This window comes from Phyllobates terribilis, unplaced genomic scaffold, assembly GCF_046119375.1.
Source record: "Phyllobates terribilis strain yellow unplaced genomic scaffold, ASM4611937v1 Scaffold_342__1_contigs__length_2020279, whole genome shotgun sequence".
NCBI lineage: Eukaryota > Metazoa > Chordata > Amphibia > Anura > Dendrobatidae > Phyllobates > Phyllobates terribilis.
This window is the reverse complement of record NW_027363102.1, coordinates 1703581-1722370: the sequence shown is the minus strand read 5'-3', so window position 1 is coordinate 1722370 and position 18790 is coordinate 1703581. Positions and strand designations below refer to the sequence as shown.

At 45.0% G+C, this 18790-nt stretch overlaps 8 non-coding genes across 8 annotated transcripts; all 8 read left to right on the top strand.

Annotated features, from left to right (window-relative positions):
* The first annotated feature begins 4503 nt into the window (after positions 1-4503).
* Positions 4504-4693, top strand: LOC141222149 (U2 spliceosomal RNA). The gene has a single exon (XR_012290013.1). It is a non-coding gene; the product is annotated as a U2 spliceosomal RNA (small nuclear RNA).
* A 1109-nt stretch (positions 4694-5802) lies between these two features.
* LOC141222188 (U2 spliceosomal RNA) lies at positions 5803-5993 on the top strand. Its single transcript, XR_012290037.1, has one exon. It is a non-coding gene; the product is annotated as a U2 spliceosomal RNA (small nuclear RNA).
* A 1109-nt stretch (positions 5994-7102) lies between these two features.
* On the top strand, positions 7103-7293 carry LOC141222218 (U2 spliceosomal RNA). The gene has a single exon (XR_012290065.1). It is a non-coding gene; the product is annotated as a U2 spliceosomal RNA (small nuclear RNA).
* A 1109-nt stretch (positions 7294-8402) lies between these two features.
* On the top strand, positions 8403-8593 carry LOC141222216 (U2 spliceosomal RNA). Its single transcript, XR_012290063.1, has one exon. It is a non-coding gene; the product is annotated as a U2 spliceosomal RNA (small nuclear RNA).
* Positions 8594-9702: 1109 nt separating this feature from the next.
* On the top strand, positions 9703-9893 carry LOC141222217 (U2 spliceosomal RNA). Its single transcript, XR_012290064.1, has one exon. It is a non-coding gene; the product is annotated as a U2 spliceosomal RNA (small nuclear RNA).
* A 1109-nt stretch (positions 9894-11002) lies between these two features.
* On the top strand, positions 11003-11193 carry LOC141222187 (U2 spliceosomal RNA). The gene has a single exon (XR_012290036.1). It is a non-coding gene; the product is annotated as a U2 spliceosomal RNA (small nuclear RNA).
* Positions 11194-12302: 1109 nt separating this feature from the next.
* Positions 12303-12493, top strand: LOC141222186 (U2 spliceosomal RNA). The gene has a single exon (XR_012290035.1). It is a non-coding gene; the product is annotated as a U2 spliceosomal RNA (small nuclear RNA).
* Positions 12494-13602: 1109 nt separating this feature from the next.
* Positions 13603-13793, top strand: LOC141222185 (U2 spliceosomal RNA). The gene has a single exon (XR_012290034.1). It is a non-coding gene; the product is annotated as a U2 spliceosomal RNA (small nuclear RNA).
* The last annotated feature ends 4997 nt before the right edge of the window (positions 13794-18790 follow it).

Below are 18790 nucleotides of genomic sequence, written 5' to 3'. Positions count from 1 at the left end.
TATACAACCACATCCCGGTAGGTTCCACCAACTGTACCCCGGCTTACCTAATGAGGGCAAGACCTGGTAAGTTACCTGTTGACCTGGAAATGGGAGTCCTGACCCCCGAGGACACTTCACCAGAAACAGACTGGGACACAGAGAGGCAGCAGCAGTACCGGAGAGTACAGGAGAGCGTGGAGCGAAGTCTCTGTCAGGCTAGGGAAAGACAAGAGAAAACTTACAACCAGTATGCTCCCGCTGTTCCCCTGGTACCCGGAGAGCAGGTCTTGAAGAGGAAGAGACGGCTCCACAAGTTGGACGACCAGTGGGAGAAGGACCCGTACACCGTACTGCCCTCAAGCCACGAGAACCCGAAGGTCTGTACCATCAGTAAAGACGGAGGGGAAACCACAGCCATTGTATCCCGGGACCACCTGAAGAAGTGTCCCGAACAACTGAGGAACCCTGAAGAGGAACAAGAAGACCATCGACCCGTGGAAGAAAGGGAAGATATGGTTAGTACCGTGCTCGGGGACTTCCCTCAGTCTTGGACTCAAGTCAATGGTGCAGTTGTGGTACCCGTACTCACCTTCCTCCAACCATCATCCCAAGAACCTACGGAGCAACGGGTAGAGCTGGAAGAACAGCCGGTCCAGGAGGCAGAAGACTCCACACAAGCAGAACAGGAGAATCAACCCTCTGCTTATAGTGAGCCTGCCGTACCCCTAGTGAGACAAAGAGCCAGTAGACAGCTGCCCAGTTTACCCTTGACAGCTCCTACACCCTGTAGTTCAGGGCCAGACAGTCAGCTCCGTAGGTCCACTCGGGCCACTAGAGGCCAGTTACCCGCACGCTGGAGAATTTAAAGTGTATAAATTGTTTTATTTATGTTTTTCTGTGTCTTGTTGCTTGTGTATAATTTTGTGTTTCTAGTTATTTTTAGGAATCCTTGGTGGATTTACCGGGAATCCTTGTACATAGTTGGAGCGTAACCCAGGATGGACTAGAGACTGTTAAGGACTCGGGGTAGGACAGACCCCTACCTGGTTACGTCTCCCTGTGTTGGTGAAATGGACACCTTGCTCTCTTCAGAGACTGCACCCGGTTGCGGACACGCCGTAACCATCTTTATATGTTTTCTTATTGTATTATTAATGTTTTTGCCTTGTTATGTTTTTCTAAATGTGTTTAGTCCCGGAGTACTAAATTTCACTAGGGGGGAATGTGGCACCCCAGGGGTCTGGTTTTCCACAGTAATGTAATGTTATGTCTGAGAGCAGGTGGGAGGTCCTTTGGTCAGGGATCCTGTGCATGCCACACCTCCTGCCCAGTCTTGGGAGGGGAAGAACTTCCCCTGTATAAACCCGGGGCTGAGGCAAGGAGAGTCAGACAAGTGGAGTAGAGACAAGAAGCAGCATAGGAAACAGCAGAGTTACAAGGAGTCAGGGGCTGGCAGCTGCAGAGCTCGCCCTGACTAAGAAGACTTCTTTCCGGACCCGGAGTCCGAGGCTGTGGGGACTAACTCCTACCCAGCAGCAGAATCCGTCAGGCAGGGGATTTCAGGTCCTCTGGCCCAGAAGCCCGAAGGCACGGTCACACGCGTGGGACCAGCACCGCCATCGTGGAGCGGAAGCCATTAGAAGGCCCCGAGTCACCGGCCATACGGGTGAGCACCACACGGTACACTCAGGGACGTGGGCTACTTACATCAGCTTCTAGCAAGGTAGCCAGAAGAGTACAGTCAGTTTGGGAGGCCTACAACTACGCCTGGCCAGGGGAGATCCCATCTGCTCAAGGACTGACCAGGCCCCGTTCGCTAGCAAGTACTCCGGGAGGGTCTATCGTTGTTACCAGTAAAGACCCTGAACTACACTGTACCGTCTCTGAGTGGTTCCTGCTACCCCCATCATCCACGTCGGCTGCCCTGAGACCATACCCCTCCCGTTGGGGGTTATACTATCACGCTGCATAATCCTACCATCGGCCTCAGCGGTCTGCCCCGCAGCAGCAGCTCCCTGGCTGCACTCAACGGGTGGCGTAGTCATCAACTATTTACTACTAGTAGACTGCCGTCCAGTTTGACTCCCTGGGCACGGACCGGGTCACCGCCACGAGACTACAACCCTCCACGGATCCGGCTCCGGGTAAGCTCCCGCGTGCGCACCGCAGCGCGACACAGGCCCAGGGGCGCGTCAACTTCTCTCGCTTCTTCTTCAAAAAAGTCATGGATAAAAGAGAAGTGATCACAAATCTAGAGGGTGAAACATCTATGCAGGGAATGTTGAATGCTACTTTTAACTTTTATAAGCATCTTTTTAGTAAAAAGTGTATAGATGAGTCCTTTTTATCTGATGCTCTTAATGATCTCGATTTTAAGTTAAATTTTACAGACCATGAGTTTTTAGAACGTGATATTGTTTTAGAGGAATTATTTTATGTTTTTAAAAGTTTCTCTAAGGGCAAAGCACCTGGGTGTGATGGACTACCTGTAGAGTTTTATCTTACTTTTTGGGACATTTTAAAAGAGGACCTTTTTATGCTTTTTAAAGAAGTTTTTATTTGTGAACAGTTGCCATTTTCGTGGAGGAGAGGAGTGGTGTCTTTGATATATACAAAAGGTGATCGCAGTGCTCTAGCGAATTGGAGACCCATAACTCTCCTAAACGTTGATTACAAGGTACTTGCTAAGGTGGTTGCAAACCGGCTCAGGAATGTCATTGCCAAACTAATCCGGCCTGAGCAGGTTTGTAGTGTACCAGGCAGAAGTATTTCAGAGGTTTTAAACGTATTAAGGGATGTAATTTGGTATTCCAGAGACCGGGGTCAAAATGTAGCTCTTTTAGCCCTAGATTTTGAAAAAGCTTTCGATAGAGTCTCTCATAGATTTCTTTTTAGAGTTTTAAAAAGGATGGGTATCCCTAATATGCTTTTAAATTGTATTAAGATTTTATATAAAAATTGTTTTAGTCAAATTTCTCTTAATGGCTTTTTAACAGATGGAGTTCCCCTTGAGTCCGGAGTGAAGCAGGGATGCCCCTTGTCGCCCATCCTGTTCATCTGCGCCATGGAGCCCCTGCTGAGCGCAATAAGGAAAGACAAAGTGATTAGAGGGGTTCCTGTTCCTGGCGGAGGTGGCAGTGATGTGAGAGTCTTTGGCTACATGGATGACGTGACGGTTGTGTGCGTGGACCCTGCTTCCCTCCGGAGGGCGGTGTTGCGCATTGAATTTTTTTCCCAGGCCTCCGGGTTTAAACTTAATTTAAATAAATCTGAATGTCTGACTTTGGGATCCTGGGACACCGCCCAACTCCCGCAGCTCACTATAAAACGAGACAATGTAAAAATTCTTGGAGTTGTTTTTAACGAGGAGAATGTGGGAACTCAAAGCTGGGAGAATGTCATAGAAAAAATGTCAAAGAAAATATCATTTTGGGGTTTGAGGTCCCTAACAATGGAGGGGAAAATTTTAATTATAAAATCAGTGTTGTTACCCCTCATACTGTATATAGCTATGGTGTACCCCCCCTCTGATGTTTTAATTAAAAAAATGACTAGGATGATCTTTATGTTTTTATGGAACTCCAAAATGGAAAAATTAAGGAGAGAAATAATGAGGAAGAATAAAATGAACGGCGGAAGGGATGTCCCCGACTTACATATTTATTTGTATTTAAATTATTTCTGCTTTTGTTTCAAACATTTTAATGGTAATAGTGCGCTAAGTTATTTTTTAAAATATACTTGTGGGATGATTTTTAAAAGATGGTTTAAGTTGTCGTTGAATTCCCCTGTTTTACTATGCCCCCCCAAACACCAAGCAATCTTAGAAAAGACTGTTCGATTTTATAGCCTTGGTGATTTTAATATGGACATTTTTAAAGACCGCAAGAAGCTTTTATCTTTTCTGAGGAGGAATGAAGATGTGACCCCCATAGTAAATTTCTCAGAAGAGAGATCGAAGCAAGTTTGGAAGAATGTCTTCGGGAAATTCTTAGCAAATGGACATAAGGACATCGCATGGATGGTGGTCCACCAGTGCCTCCCCACCAGAGAGTTTCAACACAGGAGAGGCCTGGTGGCCAGAGCCAAATGCCCCAGAGACTCATGTGTTAATGACGAAACCACCTTGCACCTTATGTGGAATTGCCCATTTGCACAGGAACTTTGGCACAAAGTTGGGATTCTTTTAAAATGGACTTGCGGTTTAAGAGATTTTAAACATGAATATGTTTTATATGGCCTTTTTAAATGTCCGACCCCTCAACATTATTGTATATGTTGGTGTATGATTAACTGTTTTAAAGACGCCCTTTGGAAGGAACGCAATATTTTACTTTTTAAACGTGATGCTATTTCTGTGAAGGATTGTCTTAAAATTGCTTTTAGTCAGATGTATATTTATTACTTGAGGGATGTCAAATGTATTGGGAGGAGGGATGCTAATCGTATATGGGGTTTTTATGGGTGGAATTCTGTGTTTTATTAATGTATTGTTTGTGTTGCTGTTTTTGATTGTAAACCATCTTTTACGCACATAATAAAATATGTTGAAACCTGATCTGTTCTTATCAGTTTAATATCTGATACGTCCCCTATCTGGGGACCATATATTAAATGGATTTTTAGAACAGGGAGATGGAAAAAGAGCTTGCTCTGTCCACTCCACGCATTGACCTGGTATTGCAGTATCTCCAGGACCGGTGCACCCCTTCTTTAATGCAGTTTCTAAAATCAGAAAGAATTGAATTCAATGTTTTTTGTTCATTTTGCTTGTTTGTCGGATTTTGGGATGGACTCTTTGGCTTTGCTTTTCTTCTCCTCATTGGATTTTTCATGTTCAAAGTTGCAGAAGCCAGATGACAAGCTCATTTTGGTTCAACTTCAGCAACTGTGCATTGCATTGCCATGTAATGTAACGCAATGCTATCTTTCTAGCTCTCCCTCTTTACTTCCTTTTGGATAAACAGACATATTAGGCAAGCATTTTGGAGCTTTCACCTAAATAACTACAGGTGGTGAGATAAGCTGCACAATATAATTGACCTTTCAGTATATTGTTGCACACACACCATCTATTTAGCAAATGCCCTTGTTATCAACAGCAGCCTTTTAAACTCACCTGAGCTAACAGGTATGTGCGCTGGTTACTCTGCTGCGCTTAAAATTTCTTTTTTGGTTTGCTACAATGCCTTTTCTGAAACGTTGTCTCCCTCTGCTGGAACACTGACTTCTTTCAATTAATGCCTGCAGACTATAAAAGAGAACCCAACCCAAAAAGTTTGGTTGATTAGTCTGTGGCATTCTGTTAAACTGTTGCTTATGGCGGTCTCTGTGAGCTTCTCAGCGACATTCAGCCAGCCAGGTATCCTGCCTGCAGTAGATGGAATGTGGCAATGGAACGCTGGCTGCGCGTGTCATAATAGGCTCTGAGCCTTTATATACCTGCGCACAGCAGCAGCCACCTTCAGTCTGCTGCTGGACAGCCAGCAGCAGCAGGAGAGGTAAGTAATCAGCAGCCCTCCTGCTAAGGGTAGACAGCTGCTCGTTCCACCCCACCCCCCGCCTTAATTGGTTCTCCTCCCTTCCAACGGTGTTGAGGCGGGTGGGAACAGCAGGGGGTGAGGGTGCTGTGTTTAAAGAGGTGGAGTTATGCAGATCTAAAACGCGTGGATTGCAGCAGCAGCAAGCCGAAAAGTGCAGGCATGTAAGGGATCTAGAGGTTGACAACATGTCTTCTTAACGGGAGTCCAGGAGCTCATCTCCACAAATGGACTCTTCAGGATCCTTGGGTGGCTCCGTAGTTCGAAACCAATTCTGGTTATCGCTTCTCGGCCTTTTGGCTAAGATCAAGTGTAGTATCTGTTCTTATCAGTTTAATATCTGATACGTCCCCTATCTGGGGACCATATATTAAATGGATTTTTAGAACAGGGAGATGGAAAAAGAGCTTGCTCTGTCCACTCCACGCATTGACCTGGTATTGCAGTATCTCCAGGACCGGTGCACCCCTTCTTTAATGCAGTTTCTAAAATCAGAAAGTATTGAATTCAATGTTTTTTGTTCATTTTGCTTGTTTGTCGGATTTTGGGATGGACTCTTTGGCTTTGCTTTTCTTCTCCTCATTGGATTTTTCATGTTCAAAGTTGCAGAAGCCAGATGACAAGCTCATTTTGGTTCAACTTCAGCAACTGTGCATTGCATTGCCATGTAATGTAACGCAATGCTATCTTTCTAGCTCTCCCTCTTTACTTCCTTTTGGATAAACAGACATATTAGGCAAGCATTTTGGAGCTTTCACCTAAATAACTACAGGTGGTGAGATAAGCTGCACAATATAATTGACCTTTCAGTATATTGTTGCACACACACCATCTATTTAGCAAATGCCCTTGTTATCAACAGCAGCCTTTTAAACTCACCTGAGCTAACAGGTATGTGCGCTGGTTACTCTGCTGCGCTTAAAATTTCTTTTTTGGTTTGCTACAATGCCTTTTCTGAAACGTTGTCTCCCTCTGCTGGAACACTGACTTCTTTCAATTAATGCCTGCAGACTATAAAAGAGAACCCAACCCAAAAAGTTTGGTTGATTAGTCTGTGGCATTCTGTTAAACTGTTGCTTATGGCGGTCTCTGTGAGCTTCTCAGCGACATTCAGCCAGCCAGGTATCCTGCCTGCAGTAGATGGAATGTGGCAATGGAACGCTGGCTGCGCGTGTCATAATAGGCTCTGAGCCTTTATATACCTGCGCACAGCAGCAGCCACCTTCAGTCTGCTGCTGGACAGCCAGCAGCAGCAGGAGAGGTAAGTAATCAGCAGCCCTCCTGCTAAGGGTAGACAGCTGCTCGTTCCACCCCACCCCCCGCCTTAATTGGTTCTCCTCCCTTCCAACGGTGTTGAGGCGGGTGGGAACAGCAGGGGGTGAGGGTGCTGTGTTTAAAGAGGTGGAGTTATGCAGATCTAAAACGCGTGGATTGCAGCAGCAGCAAGCCGAAAAGTGCAGGCATGTAAGGGATCTAGAGGTTGACAACATGTCTTCTTAACGGGAGTCCAGGAGCTCATCTCCACAAATGGACTCTTCAGGATCCTTGGGTGGCTCCGTAGTTCGAAACCAATTCTGGTTATCGCTTCTCGGCCTTTTGGCTAAGATCAAGTGTAGTATCTGTTCTTATCAGTTTAATATCTGATACGTCCCCTATCTGGGGACCATATATTAAATGGATTTTTAGAACAGGGAGATGGAAAAAGAGATTGCTCTGTCCACTCCACGCATTGACCTGGTATTGCAGTATCTCCAGGACCGGTGCACCCCTTCTTTAATGCAGTTTCTAAAATCAGAAAGTATTGAATTCATTGTTTTTTGTTCATTTTGCTTGTTTGTCGGATTTTGGGATGGACACTTTGGCTTTGCTTTTCTTCTCCTCATTGGATTTTTCATGTTCAAAGTTGCAGAAGCCAGATGACAAGCTCATTTTGGTTCAACTTCAGCAACTGTGCATTGCATTGCCATGTAATGTAACGCAATGCTATCTTTCTAGCTCTCCCTCTTTACTTCCTTTTGGATAAACAGACATATTAGGCAAGCATTTTGGAGCTTTCACCTAAATAACTACAGGTGGTGAGATAAGCTGCACAATATAATTGACCTTTCAGTATATTGTTGCACACACACCATCTATTTAGCAAATGCCCTTGTTATCAACAGCAGCCTTTTAAACTCACCTGAGCTAACAGGTATGTGCGCTGGTTACTCTGCTGCGCTTAAAATTTCTTTTTTGGTTTGCTACAATGCCTTTTCTGAAACGTTGTCTCCCTCTGCTGGAACACTGACTTCTTTCAATTAATGCCTGCAGACTATAAAAGAGAACCCAACCCAAAAAGTTTGGTTGATTAGTCTGTGGCATTCTGTTAAACTGTTGCTTATGGCGGTCTCTGTGAGCTTCTCAGCGACATTCAGCCAGCCAGGTATCCTGCCTGCAGTAGATGGAATGTGGCAATGGAACGCTGGCTGCGCGTGTCATAATAGGCTCTGAGCCTTTATATACCTGCGCACAGCAGCAGCCACCTTCAGTCTGCTGCTGGACAGCCAGCAGCAGCAGGAGAGGTAAGTAATCAGCAGCCCTCCTGCTAAGGGTAGACAGCTGCTCGTTCCACCCCACCCCCCGCCTTAATTGGTTCTCCTCCCTTCCAACGGTGTTGAGGCGGGTGGGAACAGCAGGGGGTGAGGGTGCTGTGTTTAAATAGGTGGAGTTATGCAGATCTAAAACGCGTGGATTGCAGCAGCAGCAAGCCGAAAAGTGCAGGCATGTAAGGGATCTAGAGGTTGACAACATGTCTTCTTAACGGGAGTCCAGGAGCTCATCTCCACAAATGGACTCTTCAGGATCCTTGGGTGGCTCCGTAGTTCGAAACCAATTCTGGTTATCGCTTCTCGGCCTTTTGGCTAAGATCAAGTGTAGTATCTGTTCTTATCAGTTTAATATCTGATACGTCCCCTATCTAGGGACCATATATTAAATGGATTTTTAGAACAGGGAGATGGAAAAAGAGCTTGCTCTGTCCACTCCACGCATTGACCTGGTATTGCAGTATCTCCAGGACCGGTGCACCCCTTCTTTAATGCAGTTTCTAAAATCAGAAAGTATTGAATTCAATGTTTTTTGTTCATTTTGCTTGTTTGTCGGATTTTGGGATGGACTCTTTGGCTTTGCTTTTCTTCTCCTCATTGGATTTTTCATGTTCAAAGTTGCAGAAGCCAGATGACAAGCTCATTTTGGTTCAACTTCAGCAACTGTGCATTGCATTGCCATGTAATGTAACGCAATGCTATCTTTCTAGCTCTCCCTCTTTACTTCCTTTTGGATAAACAGACATATTAGGCAAGCATTTTGGAGCTTTCACCTAAATAACTACAGGTGGTGAGATAAGCTGCACAATATAATTGACCTTTCAGTATATTGTTGCACACACACCATCTATTTAGCAAATGCCCTTGTTATCAACAGCAGCCTTTTAAACTCACCTGAGCTAACAGGTATGTGCGCTGGTTACTCTGCTGCGCTTAAAATTTCTTTTTTGGTTTGCTACAATGCCTTTTCTGAAACGTTGTCTCCCTCTGCTGGAACACTGACTTCTTTCAATTAATGCCTGCAGACTATAAAAGAGAACCCAACCCAAAAAGTTTGGTTGATTAGTCTGTGGCATTCTGTTAAACTGTTGCTTATGGCGGTCTCTGTGAGCTTCTCAGCGACATTCAGCCAGCCAGGTATCCTGCCTGCAGTAGATGGAATGTGGCAATGGAACGCTGGCTGCGCGTGTCATAATAGGCTCTGAGCCTTTATATACCTGCGCACAGCAGCAGCCACCTTCAGTCTGCTGCTGGACAGCCAGCAGCAGCAGGAGAGGTAAGTAATCAGCAGCCCTCCTGCTAAGGGTAGACAGCTGCTCGTTCCACCCCACCCCCCGCCTTAATTGGTTCTCCTCCCTTCCAACGGTGTTGAGGCGGGTGGGAACAGCAGGGGGTGAGGCTGCTGTGTTTAAAGAGGTGGAGTTATGCAGATCTAAAACGCGTGGATTGCAGCAGCAGCAAGCCGAAAAGTGCAGGCATGTAAGGGATCTAGAGGTTGACAACATGTCTTCTTAACGGGAGTCCAGGAGCTCATCTCCACAAATGGACTCTTCAGGATCCTTGGGTGGCTCCGTAGTTCGAAACCAATTCTGGTTATCGCTTCTCGGCCTTTTGGCTAAGATCAAGTGTAGTGTCTGTTCTTATCAGTTTAATATCTGATACGTCCCCTATCTGGGGACCATATATTAAATGGATTTTTAGAACAGGGAGATGGAAAAAGAGCTTGCTCTGTCCACTCCACGCATTGACCTGGTATTGCAGTATCTCCAGGACCGGTGCACCCCTTCTTTAATGCAGTTTCTAAAATCAGAAAGTATTGAATTCATTGTTTTTTGTTCATTTTGCTTGTTTGTCGGATTTTGGGATGGACTCTTTGGCTTTGCTTTTCTTCTCCTCATTGGATTTTTCATGTTCAAAGCTGCAGAAGCCAGATGACAAGCTCATTTTGGTTCAACTTCAGCAACTGTGCATTGCATTGCCATGTAATGTAACGCAATGCTATCTTTCTAGCTCTCCCTCTTTACTTCCTTTTGGATAAACAGACATATTAGGCAAGCATTTTGGAGCTTTCACCTAAATAACTACAGGTGGTGAGATAAGCTGCACAATATAATTGACCTTTCAGTATATTGTTGCACACACACCATCTATTTAGCAAATGCCCTTGTTATCAACAGCAGCCTTTTAAACTCACCTGAGCTAACAGGTATGTGCGCTGGTTACTCTGCTGCGCTTAAAATTTCTTTTTTGGTTTGCTACAATGCCTTTTCTGAAACGTTGTCTCCCTCTGCTGGAACACTGACTTCTTTCAATTAATGCCTGCAGACTATAAAAGAGAACCCAACCCAAAAAGTTTGGTTGATTAGTCTGTGGCATTCTGTTAAACTGTTGCTTATGGCGGTCTCTGTGAGCTTCTCAGCGACATTCAGCCAGCCAGGTATCCTGCCTGCAGTAGATGGAATGTGGCAATGGAACGCTGGCTGCGCGTGTCATAATAGGCTCTGAGCCTTTATATACCTGCGCACAGCAGCAGCCACCTTCAGTCTGCTGCTGGACAGCCAGCAGCAGCAGGAGAGGTAAGTAATCAGCAGCCCTCCTGCTAAGGGTAGACAGCTGCTCGTTCCACCCCACCCCCCGCCTTAATTGGTTCTCCTCCCTTCCAACGGTGTTGAGGTGGGTGGGAACAGCAGGGGGTGAGGGTGCTGTGTTTAAAGAGGTGCAGTTATGCAGATCTAAAACACGTGGATTGCAGCAGCAGCAAGCCGAAAAGTGCAGGCATGTAAGGGATCTAGAGGTTGACAACATGTCTTCTTAACGGGAGTCCAGGAGCTCATCTCCACAAATGGACTCTTCAGGATCCTTGGGTGGCTCCGTAGTTCGAAACCAATTCTGGTTATCGCTTCTCGGCCTTTTGGCTAAGATCAAGTGTAGTATCTGTTCTTATCAGTTTAATATCTGATACGTCCCCTATCTGGGGACCATATATTAAATGGATTTTTAGAACAGGGAGATGGAAAAAGAGCTTGCTCTGTCCACTCCACGCATTGACCTGGTATTGCAGTATCTCCAGGACCGGTGCACCCCTTCTTTAATGCAGTTTCTAAAATCAGAAAGTATTGAATTCAATGTTTTTTGTTCATTTTGCTTGTTTGTCGGATTTTGGGATGGACTCTTTGGCTTTGCTTTTCTTCTCCTCATTGGATTTTTCATGTTCAAAGTTGCAGAAGCCAGATGACAAGCTCATTTTGGTTCAACTTCAGCAACTGTGCATTGCATTGCCATGTAATGTAACGCAATGCTATCTTTCTAGCTCTCCCTCTTTACTTCCTTTTGGATAAACAGACATATTAGGCAAGCATTTTGGAGCTTTCACCTAAATAACTACAGGTGGTGAGATAAGCTGCACAATATAATTGACCTTTCAGTATATTGTTGCACACACACCATCTATTTAGCAAATGCCCTTGTTATCAACAGCAGCCTTTTAAACTCACCTGAGCTAACAGGTATGTGCGCTGGTTACTCTGCTGCGCTTAAAATTTCTTTTTTGGTTTGCTACAATGCCTTTTCTGAAACGTTGTCTCCCTCTGCTGGAACACTGACTTCTTTCAATTAATGCCTGCAGACTATAAAAGAGAACCCAACCCAAAAAGTTTGGTTGATTAGTCTGTGGCATTCTGTTAAACTGTTGCTTATGGCGGTCTCTGTGAGCTTCTCAGCGACATTCAGCCAGCCAGGTATCCTGCCTGCAGTAGATGGAATGTGGCAATGGAACGCTGGCTGCGCGTGTCATAATAGGCTCTGAGCCTTTATATACCTGCGCACAGCAGCAGCCACCTTCAGTCTGCTGCTGGACAGCCAGCAGCAGCAGGAGAGGTAAGTAATCAGCAGCCCTCCTGCTAAGGGTAGACAGCTGCTCGTTCCACCCCACCCCCCGCCTTAATTGGTTCTCCTCCCTTCCAACGGTGTTGAGGCGGGTGGGAACAGCAGGGGGTGAGGGTGCTGTGTTTAAAGAGGTGGAGTTATGCAGATCTAAAACACGTGGATTGCAGCAGCAGCAAGCCGAAAAGTGCAGGCATGTAAGGGATCTAGAGGTTGACAACATGTCTTCTTAACGGGAGTCCAGGAGCTCATCTCCACAAATGGACTCTTCAGGATCCTTGGGTGGCTCCGTAGTTCGAAACCAATTCTGGTTATCGCTTCTCGGCCTTTTGGCTAAGATCAAGTGTAGTATCTGTTCTTATCAGTTTAATATCTGATACGTCCCCTATCTGGGGACCATATATTAAATGGATTTTTAGAACAGGGAGATGGAAAAAGAGCTTGCTCTGTCCACTCCACGCATTGACCTGGTATTGCAGTATCTCCAGGACCGGTGCACCCCTTCTTTAATGCAGTTTCTAAAATCAGAAAGTATTGAATTCAATGTTTTTTGTTCATTTTGCTTGTTTGTCGGATTTTGGGATGGACTCTTTGGCTTTGCTTTTCTTCTCCTCATTGGATTTTTCATGTTCAAAGTTGCAGAAGCCAGATGACAAGCTCATTTTGGTTCAACTTCAGCAACTGTGCATTGCATTGCCATGTAATGTAACGCAATGCTATCTTTCTAGCTCTCCCTCTTTACTTCCTTTTGGATAAACAGACATATTAGGCAAGCATTTTGGAGCTTTCACCTAAATAACTACAGGTGGTGAGATAAGCTGCACAATATTATTGACCTTTCAGTATATTGTTGCACACACACCATCTATTTAGCAAATGCCCTTGTTATCAACAGCAGCCTTTTAAACTCACCTGAGCTAACAGGTATGTGCGCTGGTTACTCTGCTGCGCTTAAAATTTCTTTTTTGGTTTGCTACAATGCCTTTTCTGAAACGTTGTCTCCCTCTGCTGGAACACTGACTTCTTTCAATTAATGCCTGCACACTATAAAAGAGAACCCAACCCAAAAAGTTTGGTTGATTAGTCTGTGGCATTCTGTTAAACTGTTGCTTATGGCGGTCTCTGTGAGCTTCTCAGCGACATTCAGCCAGCCAGGTATCCTGCCTGCAGTAGATGGAATGTGGCAATGGAACGCTGGCTGCGCGTGTCATAATAGGCTCTGAGCCTTTATATACCTGCGCACAGCAGCAGCCACCTTCAGTCTGCTGCTGGACAGCCAGCAGCAGCAGGAGAGGTAAGTAATCAGCAGCCCTCCTGCTAAGGGTAGACAGCTGCTCGTTCCACCCCACCCCCCGCCTTAATTGGTTCTCCTCCCTTCCAACGGTGTTGAGGCGGGTGGGAACAGCAGGGGGTGAGGGTGCTGTGTTTAAAGAGGTGGAGTTATGCAGATCTAAAACGCGTGGATTGCAGCAGCAGCAAGCCGAAAAGTGCAGGCATGTAAGGGATCTAGAGGTTGACAACATGTCTTCTTAACGGGAGTCCAGGAGCTCATCTCCACAAATGGACTCTTCAGGATCCTTGGGTGGCTCCGTAGTTCGAAACCAATTCTGGTTATCGCTTCTCGGCCTTTTGGCTAAGATCAAGTGTAGTATCTGTTCTTATCAGTTTAATATCTGATACGTCCCCTATCTGGGGACCATATATTAAATGGATTTTTAGAACAGGGAGATGGAAAAAGAGCTTGCTCTGTCCACTCCACGCATTGACCTGGTATTGCAGTATCTCCAGGACCGGTGCACCCCTTCTTTAATGCAGTTTCTAAAATCAGAAAGTATTGAATTCAATGTTTTTTGTTCATTTTGCTTGTTTGTCGGATTTTGGGATGGACTCTTTGGCTTTGCTTTTCTTCTCCTCATTGGATTTTTCATGTTCAAAGTTGCAGAAGCCAGATGACAAGCTCATTTTGGTTCAACTTCAGCAACTGTGCATTGCATTGCCATGTAATGTAACGCAATGCTATCTTTCTAGCTCTCCCTCTTTACTTCCTTTTGGATAAACAGACATATTAGGCAAGCATTTTGGAGCTTTCACCTAAATAACTACAGGTGGTGAGATAAGCTGCACAATATTATTGACCTTTCAGTATATTGTTGCACACACACCATCTATTTAGCAAATGCCCTTGTTATCAACAGCAGCCTTTTAAACTCACCTGAGCTAACAGGTATGTGCGCTGGTTACTCTGCTGCGCTTAAAATTTCTTTTTTGGTTTGCTACAATGCCTTTTCTGAAACGTTGTCTCCCTCTGCTGGAACACTGACTTCTTTCAATTAATGCCTGCAGACTATAAAAGAGAACCCAACCCAAAAAGTTTGGTTGATTAGTCTGTGGCATTCTGTTAAACTGTTGCTTATGGCGGTCTCTGTGAGCTTCTCAGCGACATTCAGCCAGCCAGGTATCCTGCCTGCAGTAGATGGAATGTGGCAATGGAACGCTGGCTGCGCGTGTCATAATAGGCTCTGAGCCTTTATATACCTGCGCACAGCAGCAGCCACCTTCAGTCTGCTGCTGGACAGCCAGCAGCAGCAGGAGAGGTAAGTAATCAGCAGCCCTCCTGCTAAGGGTAGACAGCTGCTCGTTCCACCCCACCCCCCGCCTTAATTGGTTCTCCTCCCTTCCAACGGTGTTGAGGCGGGTGGGAACAGCAGGGGGTGAGGGTGCTGTGTTTAAAGAGGTGGAGTTATGCAGATCTAAAACGCGTGGATTGCAGCAGCAGCAAGCCGAAAAGTGCAGGCATGTAAGGGATCTAGAGGTTGACAACATGTCTTCTTAACGGGAGTCCAGGAGCTCATCTCCACAAATGGACTCTTCAGGATCCTTGGGTGGCTCCGTAGTTCGAAACCAATTCTGGTTATCGCTTCTCGGCCTTTTGGCAAGATCAGTGGTGGTTTTCTGCTGCTGGTGTTGTTTGGAGGGCAGTTGTGACTGGGGTTCCCCCTTGTGGGGCCCTAGTGTGCGATTGAGCGGCGATTGTGTTTATCTGCTGTAAAAATGGTGGAGAAAACACGTGGATTAGAGGACTCGGTCCGTCTGAAGGTGGCTGCAGGTCATGAAGGAGAAATCGGTTTGGACCAAGTTTGCGTTGATGTCTTGAAGAACATTAATGGCTTGAAGGTAACGGATGTATTGGCACTGCAGGATTTTCAGAAACAAGGAATTTATGATATCACTTTTGTTTCTTTGAGTATTTGCCAGAGAGTCTTCATGGAGTTGGTACGAATGAAGGAAGAAAAGGAATTGAAATGCCTAGAGTTTATTGCACTGGAACCTCTGTTCCAGCAGACATATAAGTATGTGGTTGTGCACATGTATAACCCTAAAGTTCCGGATGAGACTGTTTCCAATTTTTTAGCTCGGTATTGTAGTGAGGTTAAATTTTTGGGAAGAATGAAGAACAAATACAATTATCTAAATGGCAAGAGGAGATATGTTGTAAAACTGAGACCGGATGATAGAGCTATTGGGGGTGCCAAGAGCATTCCTGCACAGTTTTCTATCGGAGGAGAAAGGGGATTTTGTTTTTATAATGGACAGATGGAATATTGTAGGAAGTGTCATGAGTTTGGACATGTTCAGAAAGATTGTCCAGTGCAAGGTGATGTTTGTAGAGGTTGTGGGAAATCTGGGCATGTTGCAAGTGGTTGCCCAATGAATAAGGTGTGTGATTTGTGTGGACATGCAGATCACCTTGCAAGGAAATGTAGATTGTGGGCTCAGATTCCTAGGTCACAGGTGGACGCTGAAGAGAGGCAGAAGAAGACTCGGCAGGAAAGTGGGGAGGAGGGCGAAGGCTCAGACTCAGAGGGGGAAAGCCAAAAACAAGATGGTGGTAGGGGAAGAGACCATGCGGTGCCCAAGATGGAGGAAAAGGGGCGGAGCCAGAAGAAAGTTGGTTTGAGGGAGGGGCTGGAAGTAATAAACAAAGTAGCTGATGTGCATGGCCCGGGTGATGGGATGGATTTGTCTAATATGGCGGAGTCAGTGAATCCTGTTTTGGGAAGAGATGGGGGTGAGGAAATGGAGGTTTTGGAGGAGGAGGATTCTGATTCGGATGGAACTATAACCCCTCAGCAGCGTGATAGGGTTAACAGTGATTGGAGTGAAAATGAGGAGGAAGATGATGGCAAGGAGGAGAGTTATGCCTCCGTGATTAAAAGAAGTAAGGTGGAGGGGTGTTGGTCTGGGGGGCAGGAAGATCCAGTCTCCCTAAGACCAGGTTATTCTAACAGGGACTCGAGTTCTGAGTCGCCTGATATACGTAGAAAAGTGGGTGGCAGGAGTGGGTTTTCTCCTGGTTCATGATGGATCGGGTATGGTGGAGATTTTTTCCTGTTGTTATGATGGCGTTGTGTGTTGCTTCTCTGAATGTACGAGGGATTGGTTCTGCTTGTAGGAGAGCAGGGATACTGGAGTACATTGAGAGTGTGAATGCAGATATTGTCTGTCTGCAGGAATGTGTAATTAAATCTGCCCCGCATGAGAGTGAGTGGAATAAGGGGCAATCTTTTTGGTCCCCATGCTCAGAAAACAGGAATGAAGGGGTGGGCATTTTACTGTGTAATTCCAGTCTAAAGGTTTTAGAGTTTAAAGTAATCATACCTGGGAGATGTTTGTTTTTATTAGTGGATTTTTTAGGTCAGCGGGTACGGGTTTTTAATGTTTATGCCCCTGCTGATAAACAAGCAAGAGTTGGGTTTTTGGAGTCTCTAAAGTTGTTTTTACCAGGCAGAGACTTCACTATAGTGGCTGGAGATTTTAATTGTGTCAGATCCGCAAAAGATCGTAAGAGCTCTACGGAAGGTAGGACTGATGTTACGTCTAATATTTTAAATCAGATTGTGCAGGATTTACGCTACACGGATGCTGGTCTGATGGTTGGGCCAAGTGATAAGTTCACATACATATCAGATAGTGGACGTAGTGTTTCCCGAATTGACTATGTTTTTATGTCTGAAGGGATTAAGGTGGCCAAGTGCAACCACGTGATGACGACTTTTTCTGACCACAAGATGATAGTGGTAGATCTGTGTATAGCTGAGTCCCTGGCTTTTGGAAAGGGACTCTGGAAGCTGAACGTAAGCCTGCTGGAAGAGGAGAGTGTTAAGGTTGGTTTTAATAAAGTGTTTTTGTCTTGTGTGTCTGAACAGCACCTTTTTAAAGATTTGCTAGAGTGGTGGGACTGGGCTAAGGAGAAATTTGCATGTTATTTTAAAGGGGTGTGTTTTAGGAGAGCGAAAGCCAAAAGGGATCATGATGCTGCTGTTATTTCAAAATTGGAAGTACTCCATAAGTTTAAGAGAGCGGGGATGGAGGTGGATAAAGAGATTGCAGATTTGAAGGACGAACTGAAGAAGATACTTATTGAAAAAGGGAAGACTATTATGTTTAAGGCAAAAATAAAGCACATGGAGGAAAATGAGCAATGTTCGAGATACTTTTTTAAAAAATGTTTTAAACCTAAAGGGGTTTTTAAGTCTGTTTTTTCTCCTGCAGGGGAGGTATCTGGGGATGAGATGATTGGCAGTATTCTTTCCTTTTATGAAACACTCTTCTCTAACGATAGTAGAGCCAGTGATGCGGAAATTAATGATTATTGCAAAGTATTAACTAATAATATTCCTGAGGAGAAAATTGGGTTTTTAAGTGAGGAGGTTGGGAAAGATGAAATTAGACGGGCAGTGGATGGCTTGGCGAAAGGCAAGACGCCAGGCTGTGATGGTCTTCCTGCTGAATTTTATGTTAGATTTTGGGATATTATAGGTGTGGAGTTTTCCCGGGTGGTGCAATATGGTTTTACTCATGGGATTTTATCGGTTTCTATGCGTAGGGGGATTGTTACGCTGATTCATAAGAAAGGGGACATGAGGGATATTAAAAATTGGAGGCCCATAACATTGTTAAACAGTGATTACAAGATTATTTCTAAAATTGTGGCTGGTAGACTGGCAGATGTGATAGGTGATATGGTGGGGGAGTATCAGGCATGTGCAGTGCCTGGTAGGAAAATTTCAGATAATTTGCTGCTTCTAAGAGACTTAATTTATCAGGCTAATTTGAATAAGAATGCTCTTTTGTTACAGTCGGTGGACCTGGAGAAAGCCTTTGATAAAATATCACATAGATTTTTGTTCTCTGCTTTAAGTCACCTTGGTGTTCCGGATAAATTATTGATGGTCATTAAGAGTTTTTATTGTGGGGTCAGTAGCCAGATTTTAGTTAATGGGCATGTGAGTTCCAGTTTTAATATTTTATCGGGAGTTAGGCAGGGTTGTCCCCTGTCACCAATTCTTTTTATCTGTGTGGTGGAGGCCCTTTTAAAAAGTGTGCAAGTTGACAAGTGTGTGACTGGTGTTTTTATTCCTGGGGGATCCGGGGGTCCAGTCAAGTCTTTAAGTTATATGGATGATATTGTTTTTACTTGTGGTTCACAGGCGGATCTCAATAGAGTGAATTTGCACGTAAGGATTTTTTGTTGTGTGGCTGGTATGGCGGTGAATTGGGGAAAGTGCCAGCTTTGTAACTTTGGGAGGCAGGTTGAGGTTAACGTGGCAGGAGTGGAGAGTAGGGAGGAAATTGAGGTTCTTGGTGTCATCTTTGAGAAGGAACTGAAAGGGAAAAGCAGCCTGAAGATTCTAGAAGACAAAATGGATCAGAAGTTGAACTTTTGGAAACTAAGGAACCTGTCGCTGAGAGGGAAAGTGCTGGTAATCAAGTCTGTGATTCTCCCGCTTCTGCTGTACA